General features: G+C 40.8%; 1 protein-coding gene across 8 annotated transcripts in view; it reads right to left on the reverse strand.

The window, feature by feature from the left end:
• PDE1C (phosphodiesterase 1C) overlaps window positions 1-20,233 on the reverse strand; it is a 370,389-nt gene that overhangs the window by 140,593 nt on the left and 209,563 nt on the right. The window lies entirely within an intron of this gene.

Below are 20,233 nucleotides of genomic sequence, written 5' to 3' on the forward strand. Positions count from 1 at the left end.
TTATGGCTTTGTTAATAAAAAAGAAAGAGGTCGCTAAATGGATACCCAACTAAGAGCTGAAATGACAGGGAAGCTAAACAAAAGAAATGAAAATATTAAAAGGAGAAAAACAATTTGAAGATTTGCATGCCTCGATATGGAAAAATATTAGGGCATGACCACAAACCCAGGTGCAGCAGATGTAATGACGCCAGTGGGAATTCTCTCTTAACAGCTTGCAGAAACAGGTCTTAGTTTGCCAGGAGGACTGGGTGCTTCACTGGACATTACTTTCCTTATTCATCTTCAAGTGAGACAGATCCAAGGATCTCAGCCCAGGCTCCAGAGGACAGGAGCTCTCCTTACAAACCATCACCAAACAAGAACTTAGGTGCAGCGAAGTGCCAGTGGGTCCAGGGTGGAGCTGAGCACCCTCTCCCTGCTATGGATGACTGCCCACCCCAGGCCACCCTGCAACCAGGGATGATGCAGTTGCACCATAGCCACATCTCTCTCCTCAGCCTGTAGGTGAGAAAAAGGAGACTTTCTGCATCTGTCAGCCTTTTCATCTTCAAGGCTACAAAAAATGAAAGGATGGACCAAGAGTGGGCAGAGTAGCTCCTAAGGAGCTGCATGGAGACACTGCAAAGAAACAGACTGAGTTGGTGAAACAGATGAGGAGAAGGCTCCTGTAACCTGTCAGTAGCTTTATAAAACATGTGTGGGTTAATACTAAGAGAAGAGCAGGGAAATCCCTTTGAACAGAGAAGTAATTCACTGAATTGCTGCTCTAAAGCAAGAAAACTGATGTGAAATTCAGGTCAGTTTGAAAAACGCAAAAATATAATCAAAAACTTCTGACATGTCCAAACCATCTCATTTCTACAGTAAAATATTTTCATGTCCACTGAAAAAAAAAACTTCACTGCATTTTTGGAAGAGCAAAATAGGTCCAGCGGCAAAGTGTTTGTTTTCGAGTTAAGCAAAACATTTCATCTGGCAGCACAAATCATTTTCCCCCCAAATATTTCTCTTCAGCCATGGAATTAAAAAAGCAAAGCAAAAATAACCTAATTATTCACACAACTTTAACCAGAAAAAAAGGATTGCAAATGTGCCAGCAGTAGATGACAGCATTGAATTCAAAGCAACGAGGAGGGGTGGAGATGTGTAATTAATGTGAAGAGCAGCTAGCTTTGCCATAATTCCCATCATCTCATTAGGAAGTCATATTCCTTTACCAGCACTTTGTTTACTTGTGCTTTGTACTTGTCGGGTTAGAGTCTGTGACATTTGGTGGTCTCCCCTGTACGTGTACCACATAATAACCAAATGATTCACTAAAGACATGAAAGTCTGCCATTCAGACTTGATTATTCTTATTTATGCCGTTATTCAAAAGATCATGCTCAGAAAGAAATAATAATTATAGTGCCTAGGTGAGGGAACAAGAGATTTGAAAACAGATCTGCAGCACATACGAACACATGCTGGCTTTTCATGGACAGGACAAATGAGAAATGTTTTATATAATTTACATTCCTGTTAGTTTTAAAATCACTCTCACAGCTTGACAGGACCAGCCTTCAAAAGCTTCTCACTGTGCAATGGTGAGACAAATACTGGTTTGACATCTCTGTTAAAGCAGAGGAGTAATTCTGTAATGATCTTGAGTCCGATCCTTACCACAAGTGAACAAGCACTAATGAGTGCTATTTTCCTAGTAAGGTGCAATTAGACGAGCAGAAAGAGGGATATTTAAATCACAAATATGTCCTAGAAATACCTAAATGGAGAGAATGAGCTCTGCAAAGGGGAGGGGAACAACACCTTGCGTTATTACAGGGATGCACCTAACCTCTCGAGAAACACTGTGGGAGCACACATGCAAGCTTCAGCTTCTAGGAAAGCCTCGTCTCTGCTTGCAGTTGTTAGAGTAGTAGTAGCTCCACAATCCAAAGCTGTCTCAGACAGCTACCTTTATTGACAGCACTGAGGTTACTTGCATGAGTAAGCCTCTGAAAAAATCATCTCCGTCAACTAACTCCTAAAATATCACCACTTTCAGAAATGGTTATTTTCAAACATTGCAAAGAGGACACTTGTCTTGGCCCCATTAAAAGGCTCTTGTGTCTGACAGCTATCGTTGAAATAGATGATCAGAAAGGTCAGTAGTCAGTGTTAGAAATGCTCAAAGAAACACCAAATTGATGTTCTACATCTTCAAAACCCCAGAGGATTTCATTTGTGTACCTTTCCCACACACAAAGAGGCGGACGTGCTCAGGGTGCATGTTTCCAAGAACCAAAACATCTGACCAGAAAATACTATAATGAACAACAGATGCAGAAGCATAACAGGAAATTAAGATGTTCTTTAGGAACATGGTAATAAATGGGGCTTTACGCAATAAATAATCATGATACGACCGCTCATTCATACACAACAGCCTCCAATTATCAAACATTTAAGTCAGAGGCAAACAGCTCACAGAAGAGCAAAAATCAACACAACCTGGCAAAGAGGGGATCTGTTGGAGGAACAAGGAGCCCATGCCTTCTCTTGCTGCAACCCAGCCAGTCCAAGAACAGAGCTGCAGTAATTGTCCATCATGAAGGCTGGGGGTGGGCTCACAAAGACTAGCTCTGGTGTAATGAGCGTAATCGTCCATAATCAGCGGGAAGAAGCAGATTCCTCCAGAGGGCAAACAGATGCAGGAGGTGAAACTTAATGTAGCTCTTCAAAGCATCCTCTATAAGAGCTACTCTCTCTCCCCCCACACTGATTTTTAGATAGGGACCAGGAAGACTTGCCTGTCCTTCATAATTCACCAAACAGCTCATAATAGCTTCAGATTTTTATTTCATCTCAGGCTAAGTTTTGCTGCAACTTTTAAGTGAATCCAGAAAATGGTCCTCAATGACCACACTCTGAACATGGAGGCAAGCAAAGATCAAAACAAGTCAGCAACTTTTTCTGCCAAAATCTCTTCTCAGCACAAAACTCTGCGATCATAAGGCTGAGTCTACTGGGTTCCCTTAGGTGAGACCTAGGGTCCACTGATGGAGACTGTATTTCACGGATTGCATCCCACAGCAATGTTTCCATTTCCCTCTTTCAGCACTTCAGAGTCATTCAGATATAGCTTTCACCTAACCTGAATTCCTCTCCTGCAACACTGACAGCAGCCAGTAATCCCCAAGCTTCTCCTAGATCCTCTCCCTTCCCCTATAAATATAAATAAAAATAAAATAACTTTGTCTCCTTAAAAGTAGGTAGTATTCAAGGGGAGAAGAGGAAGCAGCAATGCAGGAGAATGAAAGTGGATATTGGTCAGAAAAATAAGAGCATGTCTCAGGAAAGCACCATGTTTTTTTAATTGCTGTGCATCAACCCTCAGCTCCCTCTGGCTTGTGTTCATGCTGCTGCAGATCTACCTGAACTACCTTTAAATCTGGGTACTGGTCACAGTCCAGCTGCAACGATACGCTTCTCCCAGAACAGGCTATAAATCCACCCAAGAGGCAGGAGAAATTAGCCCACTCTGAGTGCTTCATACAACATGGCTACACCCAAGACAGCAAGAGCTCGGTGGTGGTGATGCTTTTGAAGATCGTTGTCAGTGACTTGGATTATTAGATGCAGCCATCCTTTCCAAGTTTGTGGATAACGTCAAGTTTGGTGGAGCAGGAGATACAGCTTGGAATACATGGCTCACAGATGTCCCTTTCAACCTACATTTTTCTATGATTCTAGGATACATAGCCCAACACAGAGTTAAGAGCTTCCACTGCTGGTTGTAGTAGCCACCGTCAGCATAGCTGCTTTTTCCTGGCAAACTGAAAGTTGGCTGGACAAGCTAGGTCTGCCCTCTGACTCTTCTTTGCTGTGTTGCAATCCCATTTCACATAAGTACACTAATTGCATGATCTGGGCATGTGGGAAACACTAGTTCTGTGCCTAATGATACTGAGATAATTGGCTGGCATATGGCCCCATAAAGACTGATCCCAGCATCATCAAAGTGCTATTTGTTACCTCCCAGAACTGGGTGTTGGCAAAGAGCAGCAGTGATTGCTTTTAGAATACCATTTGTCTAAATAGGAAGCCTTAGGACTCTTCTGGGCATGAAACGTCCACAGCTGCACATTTATTCCGTATGAACACATCAATCTTTTGCAGCCTCTGTTAGGCTGAACTATTTGGTATGGACAGTTATGAAGAAGTGAGCAGCAGCAACACAGCCTGTAAGGTTGGAGAAACAGATTTGTAGTCTAAATACTGGTTCGGAGGGAGAAAGGAGGGCTCACAAAATGTAACTGCAAAAACATTGTTGATTTCTTGGAGATATATGCTACAGTGAATCCTCCTCCAGCATATTTGTTGCTCAGAAAATAATAAGAAATAAATCCAAGAAACACACGCTGCAGCAAAATATGCTAAGAGACTAGTGTAAAATCAACTAGTCTGCATACAGCACAGAAGAATGTGACCCAGTGCTGAAAAGCATTATACAAACAACCCATCTAAAGTAAATGCATGTTAATTCACAGGATAAACTGTACCGTACCATTTACAAACAATTTGCCCCCAAAAATATGTGCCTTTGGCTACATCATGTTTCAGGAGCTAAGAGAAAAGAGAAAATCACAGATTCAATCCTGCTAACAATAGAAATGTGCCATTTGAACGTGTAATGCAGAATACATGCTGACCATAGTCAGAGGCTCTTCAACATCCTATTTTTCCCAAACCAATATAGACAGACAAGCAAGTTTAGAACAACAGCGTATATTGTTTTGCATGATGATTCAGAACGCGGGACTAAGCCCATCTTCAAATCTGTTACCTGTTTTTCTCAAGGGGCTTTATTTATGCAACTCCAGAAACCACCATCCATTAAGCCCTCCACTTACCAGTATTGTTAATTCATTGTGTGGATAACAAATATGTATTCTTGTCTGAAAACAAAACTGAGAAAGACAAAGGATTAAATTATGGAAGGAAAACTCTGTACCTAAGGTGAGGTGAGCCTGCCACCACTCTGATCCTAGGCGGTCCCTTTCCCTCCTCTCTTTGGGTCTCTAGGGCAGGATCCACACTGCAAAGCACCTAGCACATTTGCAGTGCCACTACTAGTTATAAGCCCTGCTGTAGTTATTTCCCCGGCTGCAATGACTTCTGTTATCCATGGTTAAGCCACCCAAACAACAGCCAACTACCTCAAGTGCTCTGTGCAATACTAGAGATCAGGGGGTGAAGACTTGCAGAGACGACCACCTTTTAGGTAAACGGTAGGCAAAAGAGACCCTCACAAGAAAGCAACTTTCCAACCCTCTCCCAGTCAGCAGAGCTACTCTTGAACAAACATGACTGAAGCTCAGCTAGGTGTCCTAGCTGCATGCGCTTACGCCCATCTGTCAGAAGGACGTGCTGCCACCAGGCATGATGACAGGAGGATTCTGGGCACAAAAAGCAGATGCCAAGGAGGAAACAGTGGGCTGCGGTCCGAACCTACCAAGTGACATCTGCTCTGCACCAGCTCTGCAGTGCCATATGTCTATTCATACTTTATACTGTGCCCCTATTGTCATGTGCATGACCGTTGCATGGGGTGCTGGCATAGAAGCCAAAGACAAGCCTTCCGATCTTCAGAATGTTGCTTTATTTTCACCATGCCACCAGATATCTTCCTAAAGCCCGTAAGAGCCCAAACCAACATATTTAGCTTCCTCCAGACCTTCTCCTGCTTGCTTTAAATCTCTATGTAAAGTTGAAATATATTTTCTAGAATTTGCTGAGAGATTCTGGAGTTCACCCTTCTTTTATACATGAGCCCTCCGTCACCCACTGGGGGCAGGAGGAGCTCTAGCTCTCTCTGGGGACACCCACCCTCCCCAACAAGTTTTTCCTTGCTATAACCTGATGGAAGGACTCCCCCTGCTCAATACAGGGCTTTCTGCAGCTGCATTCAGGAACACATTCAGGATGACCACAAATTAGACAAGAGTTTCAAGTCATCCCTTTTGAAGAGATGGATCTTATACAAGAAAAACCTATTCACTGCTACACTGTTTGGGACCAGACAAATGACGTTCACTGCATGTTGACTGTTTTTGGCCAGAGGGATCCTCATCTCCCTCCCAACGACAAACTGAAAGCTTCATTGCTTCGCTGTGACAAAGAAACCCTTGAGAGAGAAAATTGCTCTGTCCAGGAACTGTGTATCCACAGACGGTGGTGCTCCTCACCCCCCAGCTCAGACAGGTTGTCTGCATTAGTTCTGTGCATGCATATTAAAGTTTCGTCAGTGGAAGGGTAGAGGGGATATAAAAAGAACAGCTTCATATGAGAAAAAGCCATCTGCCTGCTTTGTCCATGACATGGTCATTTATCACTCACTAGATATTACCTGCTGCCCAAAGGAAAATATGTCATAAATATGGGAAATTTTCAGACCAAATGTTTGCCACGCTTGGATAGAAAGCGAGGATGAAAATAAACCATGTATGTCGACTAAAGATACACACATCACATTATCAAGGATGGTGAAAAAAATCATCATGAACCTGTCACCCTAGGAACATGCCATTATTGCACCTTCAGAGCACACCCAGTAGCACAGGTTGAGTCTCCATTTTGACTCCCTTGACTGAAGACAGTTCCCAGCAGAAGCAGTGGGACAGAGGATCCATGAGAAATTTGATGGGTTTCTGCTGAACATTTTTAAGGAGAAAAGAATTTTTTTTCTTCTTCTTCTTCTTCTTTAGTTGGTAGATACTGTTTTAGGGCTCTCATGAGATTTTTCTGTCACCTAATTTTAATGATTACATGTTTTGAGCGGCAAGTTAAAGGCAATAGTTCTGTCAGCAAGTGTACTTGACTTTTACCTTAATTGAGAAGGTATAGTGATATGACTTTGACAAATATTTGTTTTATCTGGTGATTACTGCATAAGCATCATTTTTATATCCATGAAATAAATTATAAATATGTCCCCATGACTCAACATTTGCTACCTGAAATGGATTACTAGAATAAAAGCATAACAGTAAAATAAGAAACAAATGGCATAAGGTAGAAAACAGCCAAGCAGCTACACAAACAGCTATGAATTAAGAAGTTTACCACCATAGCCTGTGTAAATCAGATAAACATTAACAGCAATTTTTTTTTCAATTTACTTAATTAAAACTAGCAGATGTGAGTCATATTGATATTTAGTAAAATATTACTGGAAAAAAGGCAGTGCTCAGGCCTGGGTCCTGGCTGGATTCATGAGTTAGAGATGTGGCCAAGAGGGTTTGTTATGTGCCTTACCAGATCACACAGTTCAGCCACTGAATGTAAATTCCTGTGGTAGAGATGGCTCCTTCCAATGTTTCACGTCTCTAGGTGGTACACAGCTATTCCTGACAACAGCCAATTTCCCTTTCCCTAGCAATCAGTGACCGAGTTTGCAGTGACAGTCTTATCTGCAGTGTTTTGCACTCTCAAAACCAGAACTCTAAAACCTGTTTCCATCAAAAAGCTGGAATAGCCATAAGGCAGTGCCTAATGCGTGATTTGCACAATGTAAAATGTCTGAGACTACATTCTCAGCTGATGTAAAATAGCTTAACTTCACTGGAATTTACTGAGATATTTTGTCCATTTATAGAAGCAAAGGATCTGGAACATCACACCAATTTCTTCTTGTTTGAGTGAAGCTACTCACTTTCAGTTCTGTCAACTACCTTCAAATATTTTGATTAAGGTTTCTCTAAGTGCGGAGGAATGGATGGGTGAGGGAGCTGAGTAAATTATGGATTGTCATTTGGTTTCTGCCAACTTAAATCTGGTTCAGTTCACATGAAGGAGGTTGTTTTGATGGTTTCCTAACAGCCCTTCATAAGCCTTAGAAAATAACCATTCATTTTTTCACTCCTGATTCTTCTTCAAAACAGGGTCTTGTGCTGGTGGGCGAGAAGCTATATACTGCATCTCAGGACTAAATGCCTGAAAGCAGGACTGCATGGGAATGCCAAGTGGCATTTCACTTTCCTCTCGGTGTTGCCCAGGCAAACTGCATCTGCTGAATGAACCTAAGAAAAATGATGGCGTATTTAGCTCACAGCCACTGCGATCAAGATGCAGTTGGTGTGCAAATGTGCCATGGCTACATTTACAGTCTGCATACTGTTGTTACGCAAGTGAACCATGCGGTAATCCTTGAGGACTAAAATAAAGAGAACTCAGGTGTACCTCCACAGTCCTGCCAGTGCTTACGCAGGTTAAGTGCATTGTAACTACTAACTGCAGAGCAGTTTCCCTGATTTAAGTGATGCAGCTAGCACTGGGCATAATTAACAGTATTAAGTTCCTCTGTATTTAGGGTCTACTGAGTAGTCCTAGCAGGGCAAATCCTCGAGCTTTCTTCTTCATCTAGGGAGGAAGCTAAGAGGAGACACATTATTAAAAAAAGGAAAACCTACACACCAGCTTGCAAGTGAGTGCAAATTTCCTGCACTGATTAAAGCAGGTCTACCACGTCAGCACCGCTGAGTCAGAGCAGCAGATTAATTCTAGAAATGCTCTGTGTAACAGCCAGCAGCAGTGAGGAAGGTCACAGCCAAAGTTACTGTGTCACTCCTTCAGGACAAAGCTCTTAAATAAACCACGAGGATCATTTGTAGGTGTCCTTAGTATATACCTTCCTTCCTGCTGATCTCCAAGCCTTCTGGCCAGGGTGTGGAGGAGAGATGGCACTCATTAACACAGGTGGAAATTTGCATTTGCTAGCCAGCTGTTCCAAAACTGAAAGCGAAGTGTAGTTTTTATACCTGGACCCTTTGCTCCTGTAACCCTGCAGCGAAACAAGAGCCACCAAGCTCACACTGCATCCTTAAAAGATTGCTCTACGCACCCTGCCAAAGGTGATGAAAGGCTGAAACTCTGTCCTTTCCTCAGAGAGGACATAATTCTCTGTACAGGTGCAGAGAAGACCTGACATCAGCCAGGCAGCTTGAGAGACAGAGGGAAGAGGCATTAATGAAGAAAACTGTCCCTCTCGCAGCTCTCTAGGACAAAGCAGTCCCATCGGCTGGCAGCTCAAAGACCCTTCCATGGAAACCTGAGATGCAAGGAAGCAGACAGCCTCCCTCTTGCTCCTCTCTGAAACACAGACTTTTCTAGACCTGCAGCCAGGGATCTCCACGCTAACTTCCATCCAAAATCAGCCTTATGTGGCCAGGATACAAATGACACCATCTGGAAGCCTTTTCACCCTTCAAAAGCCACAAGCATATTTTATGACACCAGCCACTACATTTTATCATTAACGTTCTCATTTCTTTTTTAAACCTTTGCTTTAGGTTATAAACTTTTTGAGACTTGCATTTTGTTTGTTGGTTTTTTGGTTTTGGTTTTGTTTTTTTTTTCAAAAGTAGGTGCTAAAACCTATGTCTTTCTCAGAGATTTCTCTCATAATCATGTCACTGAAACTGCTGGGTCTTTGGGACAAACCCAATTATTTTGAATGTTTCAAGATGCATGAGTTCATGATCCATGATGATACCAAATGTACGTATTAAACAGTTTATGAACATTTACGTCACAATATGCATATACGTGTCAAGAATAGCTTCACGTAACCAGTGACAGTAAACAAATCAAACTGCTCAGCAGCAGCTATTGATAAGAAGAGCTAAAAAAAACCCCAACCCACAAAATTTTACTATTCCAAAATAAAAAACCCAACAAATCAACTCCTTCTGTATGTTTTTTTGAGGTTGTGGGTTTTGGTTTGGTTGGTTTTTTTTTCAATTAAAAAGGTTTGGAAGTTCAATAAAGATGATACATTTGGATCTTACAATTGAGGACTGGAAGAAAATCCTGACAGAAGCTGCATCAAGACTTTTGCTAGATTAGCAGTATATACAGTTTTAATATAAAAACCAGAAATTAGTCTCAGTGAATGGATAAGGCACTTGGGTCTTAAACACAGCATCATATAACTGAAATGATTAATAATAGTATTGATTTTATTGTTTCCTGTTACACAACAAGCAATAATTAATATTTTATCAATAAGAATACAAGCAGATAAGAAAGATAGTGAGGTTTTGTTTTGGTTTTAATTAAGGCATTTACATATTATCGAAGGTAGAAAAAAATTATTCCCCAGTTGTCTGTGGGTGAAGCCTTTAATTTTACTACTAGCAAGCCCTGTGATTTTCTGCAGACAAATTTCACAAGCAGCAATGTGAATTCATGCAGAGTGGGCCCTATGAGCCTGTCAGTTCATAAAAATAAGTTCTGCTCTGTTTTTATGGTGGTTGAACTCCACAAAGTTGGACTGACAGCATGTGCTTAAGACTAGTTATCTGGACTTGTGCATTCTTCACTCTCTTACTAACTTATTACATGAATGAGGCAAAGTCACGTGGCTTTCCCACACAGCTTCACAATGACACTGCACCTTCAGTGTCCCATAAAGAGGACTCTGGGGCTCAGTCAGACACGGTTTATGGTGTTCTTTGAGGCTCCTACGTGAAAGGTGCTGCTATCAATGTTTTTCAACTGTAGGGCCCTAAAACACAGTGCTCTCACCAGTATGTGTTCTATTGCTCAAATCAATAAAAATTAATAATTAAAGGAAGTTTATTTATAACTACAAATATTTAGGTGACAAATATTGGGGTTCTGTTAATATTGATCTTTAGGGTCTTGCCATGAACCAAGAACAGATTTGAGGACAGAGCACTGAAACCCAGATGTTGTAGCTCTTAGCTCTACACCTCGTTCACCTGACCATCCTATCCCACAGAAAATGGCATATTTTATTTAGCTGTGCCCTGAAAATAAACTATATTCATTTTCCAATACATCTTGCAACTAAGCATTCTCTGTGCATAATCCCTAAAGAGAGTGGGTAAAGACAAGAAGGTATATTGCAATAATATAAAAAATAAAGAAGCTTATTTAGCAACTTTTAATGCCAGCTTCATTTCAGATTCTCGAAGCTTGGTATTTTCACAAATGAGCTTTGAGGAGCCTGTCAGCTTTTTGTCCTGTGAATCTGATATTGGCAAAAATGTATAGCAGGGATAAGACAATATTATGCAAAGAAAAGCCAATTGTTATTAGCCTCTCAATCTTTTCTTTTTTCATGAAACAATTCTGCAGTTCAAGCAAAAAGCAAATGCCAATATACCTTTCCAGATCAGTCTATTCAATTTTAACTGTAAGTGCCATTCATCACAGACTTAGTTGCTTCCTTGCTATGCCTGCAGCAAGTTCCAATTCAAGTACATTAAGCAATTGGCCTTCGAATAATGCAATGAAATGATGGCACTGCAACTTCATTATAGCTGGATTGTTTATCCAGTAAAACTTGTAGAAGACTCTACCTTTTAGATAGGAAGTAAGAGTAAGGTAGAAGTAGGCATAAAGGGAAATCACAGAAATTAAGTGTTGCATTCTGTATAAAACTTTTTCAGGTTTGTTCAGTTTTGTTGTTTTTTTTTTTTTAAAAAAAGCTCTGCCTAGGACAATGTTCAACATTTATGGCATACAGACTTTTTAATGCTGCTGTAAAAGGAGACTGGAGACAAACTGGAAAGCTGGATTTGTAGGATGTGACTGCATTGTAATCTCATCAGGAAAGGAACAGTACACATCAGTACACATTGCCGCAGTTTTGGCACTGCGCATCCATGATTTTAGTTGGGACTCCCAGGCACTGCTAAGTTAAAAACAACAAAGAGCAGCTCTAGCAATATTGAGAAGTGATCCAAATCTGGAAATCTCGGCTATCAATTCAAAATACCATTTTGGCCTAAATCTTTGGCAGTTGTTCTTTCATTTTGTTGTGGTTTTGGGTTTGGGGATATATTTTTTTGGTGGGGGGGTGGTGGTGGTGGTGGAGGGTGGGGTTCCCCACAGGAAATTGACATTTCTGTGGAAATATATTTAGCCCCAAATCCATTTCTTTATGGAAAAATAGATTAAAACACAGAATTCAGCTAGGTCTATCCTTACTTAAAAGGGAAGAATATTATATGTAAAAGAAAAATCTCAACAGAAGTTGTAGTACTAAAAGGTGTGTCTATAAACCACGTTTGAAATAATGGAGGCAACTTAAAAGTATATCGGTGGCAATTCTCAAAATGTGCAAACTTCACATGAGACACACAGGACTATGGATATGAGGTCATCAGTAGCTTTGATCTGTCCTTACACTTCTTTATACCGGCCAAAAGCAATAGCTTTAACACTTCACATAGCTAAGTGCAAAATAATTGGTACATCCATGGAAAGAGAACAGTTTTTAAATGCAACTCTACCTTTTTATTACTCTGTTTCAAATTAAATTCTCCACTAAGAGCAAACACTTTTCTTTTTTTTTTTTAAAAAAAAAAGGTTAACCTTTGCAGTTTGGAAGATCTATTTCCAATGTAAATGGTTTCCAAGTTGAGTGCTTGCTTGGCCACTTGACTAGTCAAGCATCTAAAAAGAGGAAGGTCAAAAGCAAGATAGCAGCACTAAGAGATTTTCTATGAATATGAAAAAATAATGTGTGGATCTGTGTGATATTAATTCACAGAGATTCTAATTACCAAAGTAATGTGAAGCCTCTTGACAAAAATATATATTCTAAGCACCAACTTTTATCTCTTAATTGATTCTAAGCATGTAAGAACTGTTCTGTAGCATAAGACAACTTAAACTTTACTTTCACAATTACAATTTCCTCTTGGTATATAAGTCCTCACTCACACAGTTTGCTTTTGTATTGCACTAGAATTGCCTCTCTTCAATTGCCAGAAAGGAAAATAAGAACTGCCACCCTAATATAGGTTAATGTCCAAATCTATCCAAAATCCCTCTTCAAGGTACTCAATAGCAGATGTCCACATGTATAAAACTCTCCTAATGGATATTTATGCCCTAAACCACTATTTTTAGGTCTGCACAAATCAGTTTCTCTCCAGTCAAGATCTAAAACTCTGAAGAAGAATGAAGTATGGTGTGTCTCCAGTTTTCGCCTCACTGAGCTTTAACATGAAACTGCATAACTGTACACATGGCAGGCTCACCGAGTGGTGTGAAAACTGCACCCGCTCAGCCATTCTAGTACCACTTTCTCCCCTTTTTCCTCAGCCACTCTCTCATTTGTCTTGTCCAGCTGTGGCATTGCTGGACAGCCTTTAGAATGTCATTTTTAAACAGCCTCTATGTACAACAGAGCACAAACCCCAAAATGAGTCACATACATGTTTTGTGAAACCTAGTTAAGAGAAGAAAACTTACATATTTCCTTTTCCCTTTCTCTCACCAACAATCTCTTATTTTCTCCAAAGTTGTAATTTGGAGTTGCCAATTATTTTCACAAAGTGCATGGAAGTTAAAAAAAAACCCACACAAATTCCTGTAGTCTAGTACATACACGAACACCAGCATTTTAAACTTTTTTTTCTTTTGAAACATTCAAAAGTTAACTTATCAAAAAATTTCAGCATTTGAGAAAAAAAATAAAAATCAGACTTAGCCTGACAAGTTCTCAAGAGTGGCAGAGTGAAAACAGCACATACACATCTGCATCACATGGCTCCCAGCAGGTCATTTCCTACAAGCAAACATTGAGTTTACTTAGCCGCAATCCATCTCCAATTTTCAGGAGACCAGGACAGCAGAAGACATTCAGTTCATAGGTGACAGATAAGCTTTTCATGGAGTTACCAGCAGAAAACCCCAGCCCTCCAAATGTGCACAGACCTTCCCTCGACAGCTTAATTTAGATGGGTTCCCTACAATGTGCAGGCCATCATGGAAAAAATAAACACTGTTTAGAGATAAAGAATCCCTGTCCCTCAAAGAAGGCTGAAATGTTTTCCCAGCCTGTTCCTTCAGCTGCCCATATGCTATCGCAGGCTGCATGTCAAACGATCTCAGAACCATCAGCATGAAAGGACATGACAGACTCAAGTAGGTGACACGAATAAGGAGTGACATTTGCTACGTTAATAACACAAACTGGAGAGATTAATCAGCAACTCTGACCTCTGCTGCTCTACCTAGTAACTATTTCCACACCAAAAAGAAGTGGTCTGCTCCTCTATTACCTTATTACTCCAGACTGTGGAGGTAATGTTTTAGCAGCTGCGATAGATGGAGTTAGAGATAGAGTAGTGTAGAGATACATACCTGAAGGCAGGCTTCTTTGTTTAAAGGCTTCTTAATTTTCTGTCACATTTTGGTCCAATGAAATACACCACCCCTCCCTCCAGACTCTGCATGTTACTGCACAGGCCATTAATATTGCAATTACGAACGATATTCTATGTAGATCAGTACGATAAAATACCACTTAAAGACTCCTAAATTAGTAGTCACCTGTCTCCAACATATCGGGACTGTTTGTCAGGTAAATATTTCAATTTGATACATGCCAAAGCAGGTAATTAATAGACCATCTGCATACACATTATCCATTCACTGTGCTAAATTCCTCTTCATAAGCCTCCTTTCAAAGCCAATGCAATCTGATTACAAGCATCCAATGACAGTTTATCCCCAAAATAGGTTAAACAACAGTTATCTTTCTCTCCCCCAAGTCTATGTCGTGACATAATTTGGATTGGACACAATGAGCCCGTTACAAAACCACACATCAAAACTCTTAACAGAAAGAAATGTACGTTCTAGTGAAAGACAAGGGCCAGGTTCTGCCATTCTGCTGCGGATGCACAATGTCTGACTCTGCATGAAACCCCCTCTACAGTGTTACGGCTACAAGTATTAAGGTGCCAGGGAGCCTGAGTCAAAGATAAAGCATATTAGAAATGTAACAAGTGACTTCTACGGTTGTTTTCTAGAAAAAGTGACTAGATTTGAAATTTCAGAGCATTTTGCAATATGATCCAATCAACCACAAACTAAGGAATTCACCTGAGACCTCCAGAAATCTGCTGCCCATTAGAAAAATGAGTTTAAACATTCAAAAACATGCACTTTTCCTTTTCTTCTTGCCTAAAAACCTCTTCTTCCCTTGGTCTCTACTCTCTTTTCATTTCACCCTTGTGCCATCCAGTATTAGCTACTGCGATACACAAGGCATTCAACTCCTTGAGACTGCTACTTTCTCTTTAAAAAGTTTCAATGAAAAAAGTTTGCAGGCACTGCAATTAAATCAAAATAGTGCAGCATCACTTATGATTTTCAACAAGCTGCCAGCCTTTTTTCTCATCACTTTTTCTCCCTTTCACCAATGAAAAAAGAGTATTTTTCAGATCAGTCTACAGAAGTATATTTCACATCAGAATTCACACACACGTTCTTTAAAAATCACTCAGCTGAATCAAATTCATATCTGAATGACAACAAACAATTACACAATATTTGGAAAGTTCATTTTCTCTAATCATTCTATATATTAAAAGGAAAAAAGTGCAAAAAATGTTTTTAACAGAGAAATAGAAAAGAGAAAAGAAGAAGAAAAGGGAAAAAGAAAAAATATACTTTGGAAAAAAAAGCGCAGAATAATAATAGCATCTCCATCATCATCTTTAAAAGGTTTTAACAGTCCCTAGGGCTGCATTCGCACACTGCAGTTCTGGATACCTTAATGTAAAATTAACATTGGTACAATATAATCTTGTTTCTCATTCACTTCTGTACTAGCTTGGCTTTCTTACAGCTCCTTCAGATTTCAAAAGAGTATTTGACTGCTGAACTACTTAGCTGCCTCACTCACTTGGCACATCTTGCCCTTCAGATAGTAGCATGTCTACAACTTGTGGCAAAACCTGCTCATGAAGTGAACTACAAAACCCATCAGTAAGATGATGGACTGAGTTTATAGCCTTCTGAAAATTATTTTTATATATAAATTAGCTGCAAATATTCTCATTCTTTGTAGAAGCCGTAAGCATCACTGAATTCTAATGAATGTTTTGCCTTACAAATACACAGCTTGATAAGACACAATTATTTATAAAATGGAAATAATTGCCTCTCAATTACTTTCTTCCCCTCTGGTCGTTATGCTACAGGAAACAGCCAATGTCTGCTCCCTCTCAGTGGCTGTTTCTAGAACACCAAAATATCCACTCTGATTTATCTCATCTTTAAATAAAATTTTCTCTATCTTTCCAATCATTCCTCATGCAGAAGCCTCATCATTTTTGCCACCAGGCTGTGGAATCCTCTTCTGTCTGCTCCACTTTTTATATCACAGAGTTCACTATGAAAGGCAATATTCACAGGGAAGGAGGCCCATCATTTCCTAGAAGTGCTTCTCCATCCTTTGAATTTTATGTCCCACTACCATTTGCCTTCTGAATACCTTTGCACACTAAGCAGAGCTTGTCCTCCCAGGAATTCTGTCCAGAGTCAGCATTCCTGTGCAAAAGGGGACAAAAGGCAAGGCACCAATTAAGAGGCCTTTAACTTATAAACTATTTGCAAAACATATAATTCCCGCAAGATATATGTGGCTCTAATGCCAATCTGAAAAGGCTATTTCACCTCATTTATTGGTATTAGTATGTGGCAAAAGCCTGGCCAGGCACTACCACAATGTATCCTTGATAGCAGGTGTCTGGGAAAGCCTAGAGTCACCATTAAAAAGAATTTGCTAGTTAGTGATTCGGAAAAGTCTTTCAAAAAGCAACTCCATTATTTCTGCCAGTGTAAGTAGATATCCAGGTGGGTTTGATCCTTATTGCCTCCATTTTTTATTTTTTGTTTTTGCCACTGCACTGTGCACACCTGGAATATATTCATTGCCTGTATCTCAGGCTGATATGTACATGAAGCATCCATTTTGTATCAGAACTAGAAAAGCTCAGTCGCTGATCATGGACTGAGAAGAATAGTGACTCATGAAAGAAAAACAAAAAGAAAAATCAAGGCTTCAAACGCTTACTTCTAAAGTCAACAAGGAATGAAACTTGAGTTCTCTTCAATGTGTTGTGAAAGCAAAATGGCAACCTAGTGCAGATGCTTGAGTTTGACTTTCTCCTATGTCAGCTGAGTAACTTAACCACCCACCCAGCATCCTCCAATTTACCTTTCCTCTGCCCCCTTCACAGGGCTGTTATAAACCAGATTCCCTCCAGTCGTTCCCCGCCCCCCATCCCCCTGGAAGAAGTTCTATTTTATCCAATATGATTCTGGAGAACAGGTCTGTATCATTTAAGAGAAATTTTCAGGTACTCCATCAATCTAGTCAGAGGTGATAAACTAGAAATAGGTTGTAGCTGAAGTGAGAGGAAGTTTTGAAAACAACATTGTGTGTTGTTTCTGCTGCTGCTGCAAGGTTGTTCTGAATGGTGGCAGAGTACTGCAAAAAGATAAACAAGCATTCACACATACCACAGAGTTACTGTAAGGGTATTAATAACGGCATTTACAAGACTTCAGGAGTAGGAAAGTATCTAACTATCCTAGAATGTGATGCACTTGAAACTCAAAATATGCCGTAAGTCTCTTGCACAACAGATGTCTAATAGCAATATAAGGATGTTAATTCTAATGAGCACGGGCAGTCTGCCTCTCCATGATTTGCTAAATTTTGAAGAAAATTCTGTGAACATGGAATACATCAGATCCACTCCTTCCTGCTAAAGGCAGACACTGAGAAGTGCTGCACACTGCAGTATCTGTTCACATTTGTAACACCACAGGAGCAACCACAGGTAAATAATATTAAAGCAGATTAAATGCAGCAAAAACTGTAACGGACCAAAGCTGAAAGTCCCAATTGGTCAAGCCAAAGGCTATTAAGAGACTCCATTGCTCAGTGCAGTTGGAGAATCAAGGTCTCGCATATGGAACGTGAAAATACCCTACCATGAGCATGACATGCACACTTCCCATTTGCATCCATCATCTTGAGATACAGTACTCACAAAACTGTATCATCACTTCAGTACTTGTCAGTGATAATGCAGTATAGCTCATTATAAATAGCTTTTGATATAAGCATCAAGAATAGGAGGGGTTTTTTTAAGAGATACCACTATTTAGCTACTTATTTTTTAATTCAAGAGAGTTTCAAGGATAGAAGAGAACGGAGTATTTGCAAATGTGCAGAGAGGCAGCTAACAGTCCTGTAGCAATTTCCAGACTACTTCAGCAAAACTCCTCAGGAAACATCTGGTGACTTGTTGCTGTTGTTGAGGGTTAACTTCTGCAGTCTGCTTTTGCTTTCCACCAGCTCCAACCGTCAGCCTTCCTTGGCAGCTTTCTGACTTGGGAGTACCCGTAACTTTTGTCTACAGCACACTGCTGATCAAAGACTGCTAAGCACCTACTGCAGCCGCGGCTTGGCAGGAGCTACATGACCAACAGGCAAATAACAGTGTCCCAGTAGCTGTTGCAGCAGGAGGGTGAAGGAGCCCAGAACCTCTGCTGGGGACTGCACACTAACGGTGGTGATGTGCACTGTGGTCTCCAACACCGGCTGGAGCAAACGGCTTTGGCATATCAGGGGCTTTGACCCAAACAGCACTGTGGAGCAAGGATGCTGCTGTTCAGGTCTCAGGCTGCAGGAATTGGCTGGTGACCCTCCCTGAGGCTGGGAACAGTGGTTTCCTCCCCTGTGGGAAGTATGCTGTGGCACTAAGTTGCCAGGTGAAGGAGATGTGAGAAGAGGTAATTATGCACACCATCAGGGAGGATGAACAGCCTTCACAGAGACCCAGCAGAGCTGAAAGCCAAGACCTGCATTGCAAGGTGGGAGGGAAATCTAGAGACTATCCTCAAGGGATCCAAACTTCCAGGATGGGGGAAGACGGAAATTTCTCATTTCTAGCAAGACATCTGGGGCTGCTTCTCTACTTCTAGTCCAGGAAACAGAGAAGAAAGGTCACCTTGCATCAGGGAAGGCATCAAAGCCAGCTAAGCCTCAATCAAGTGTCTGTATAAAGAAGAAAATGGGCATGATAGCTGTAGGACTCCTTCCTGCAAGGGGGAGAGGTATCCTTCTGTTGGTTTTTCCTGTTTGTCTCAGGTTTTCTGGTTATCTGGGATGTGATAAAGAAATTGCTGAGCCTTTTCCAGCCCTCTGATTATTACCCACCACTGCTCATCCACGTGAGCATCCTAAACAAACAAGAGGAACTAAAACTCCACAGGCAGGCACAGAACTGCAGCATGGTTGGAGCAACAGCCACGGTAGGATGGCTTGCACAGCTGGCACGCTGGGATGGACCGGTATGCCCACTCTTCAGGGAAGGTAGGCAGGGAAAACAAAGAGCAGGGTTGGCCTTCTGTCTTGAAGGAGCAGCTCAATGGCAAGGTGGCCAGACTCAGGACATCCAGGATATTCCTGGGTGGTGGTAAGAACAACGCCTTGATTTGAGCACTAGAGGGCCAGCCAGGGGTGAAGAACTTTTTCTCCCTTTCCCAGGCAGAACAGAGGGTTTGCACAGGATCCATCCTTGGAGATTTTACAGACCCACCTGGATACATCCCCAAGCAACCTGGTCTGAGCTCATCATTGAGCCTGTCTTGAGCAGGAGATTGGAGTAAGGACCTTCTGAGGTCCCTTCCAATCTGAGGGACGCAGACGGGACAAAAATCCTCTAATTCAGTGGCAATCACAAATCTGTCTGCAAGGAAAAGGTGGTAGTCGGAGGTAGATAAATTTACCCATGTGCATTCAATTACAGACTTTTTTCCTTTTTAGTAAAAATTACATGCATTTACATGAGACAGAAGTGTTAAAGAGGCTTATATTTAAGACAAATAAGCACAAAAGTAAACTCCAAAAAAATCTACCATTAACAAAACTAGGATAATACTCCTACACTTTAGTTATTCCACAAAAATGTTCCCTAATAAACGTACAACATACTTTATGAGATATAAGGCTCAGGTTCATAGTCTTGATCCCACAGCCTGTGTTGGTTTATTTATATTTTTATATATATATATATATATATATAAGTATATGTGCCTGTAGAACTAAGTAGGGCTGGAGTCACATCACCTAACACTGGCCATCTAAACTCTTTTCTCCAAGGTTTTCTCCTTAAGCTCCCTCTACAGTTGCTTGCAGAAGAGCCACCTTCCACTAATCTCCCCTTGTCAGACAAATACAATTAGGCAAGATGAATTCCACCGTTAACAAGACCTGTTACCAAAATCAACTAAGCACTTAAAGCCAAACACTATAGTGAAAACAACTGTCCCTAAATACTACTAAACGGACTGTAAGTGAACTTGTAGCAAGTGCATGGCAAGCAATAATTCTTCCAATTCTTCT

Source organism: Falco cherrug, chromosome 4 (assembly GCF_023634085.1).
Source record: "Falco cherrug isolate bFalChe1 chromosome 4, bFalChe1.pri, whole genome shotgun sequence".
Taxonomy (NCBI): domain Eukaryota; kingdom Metazoa; phylum Chordata; class Aves; order Falconiformes; family Falconidae; genus Falco; species Falco cherrug.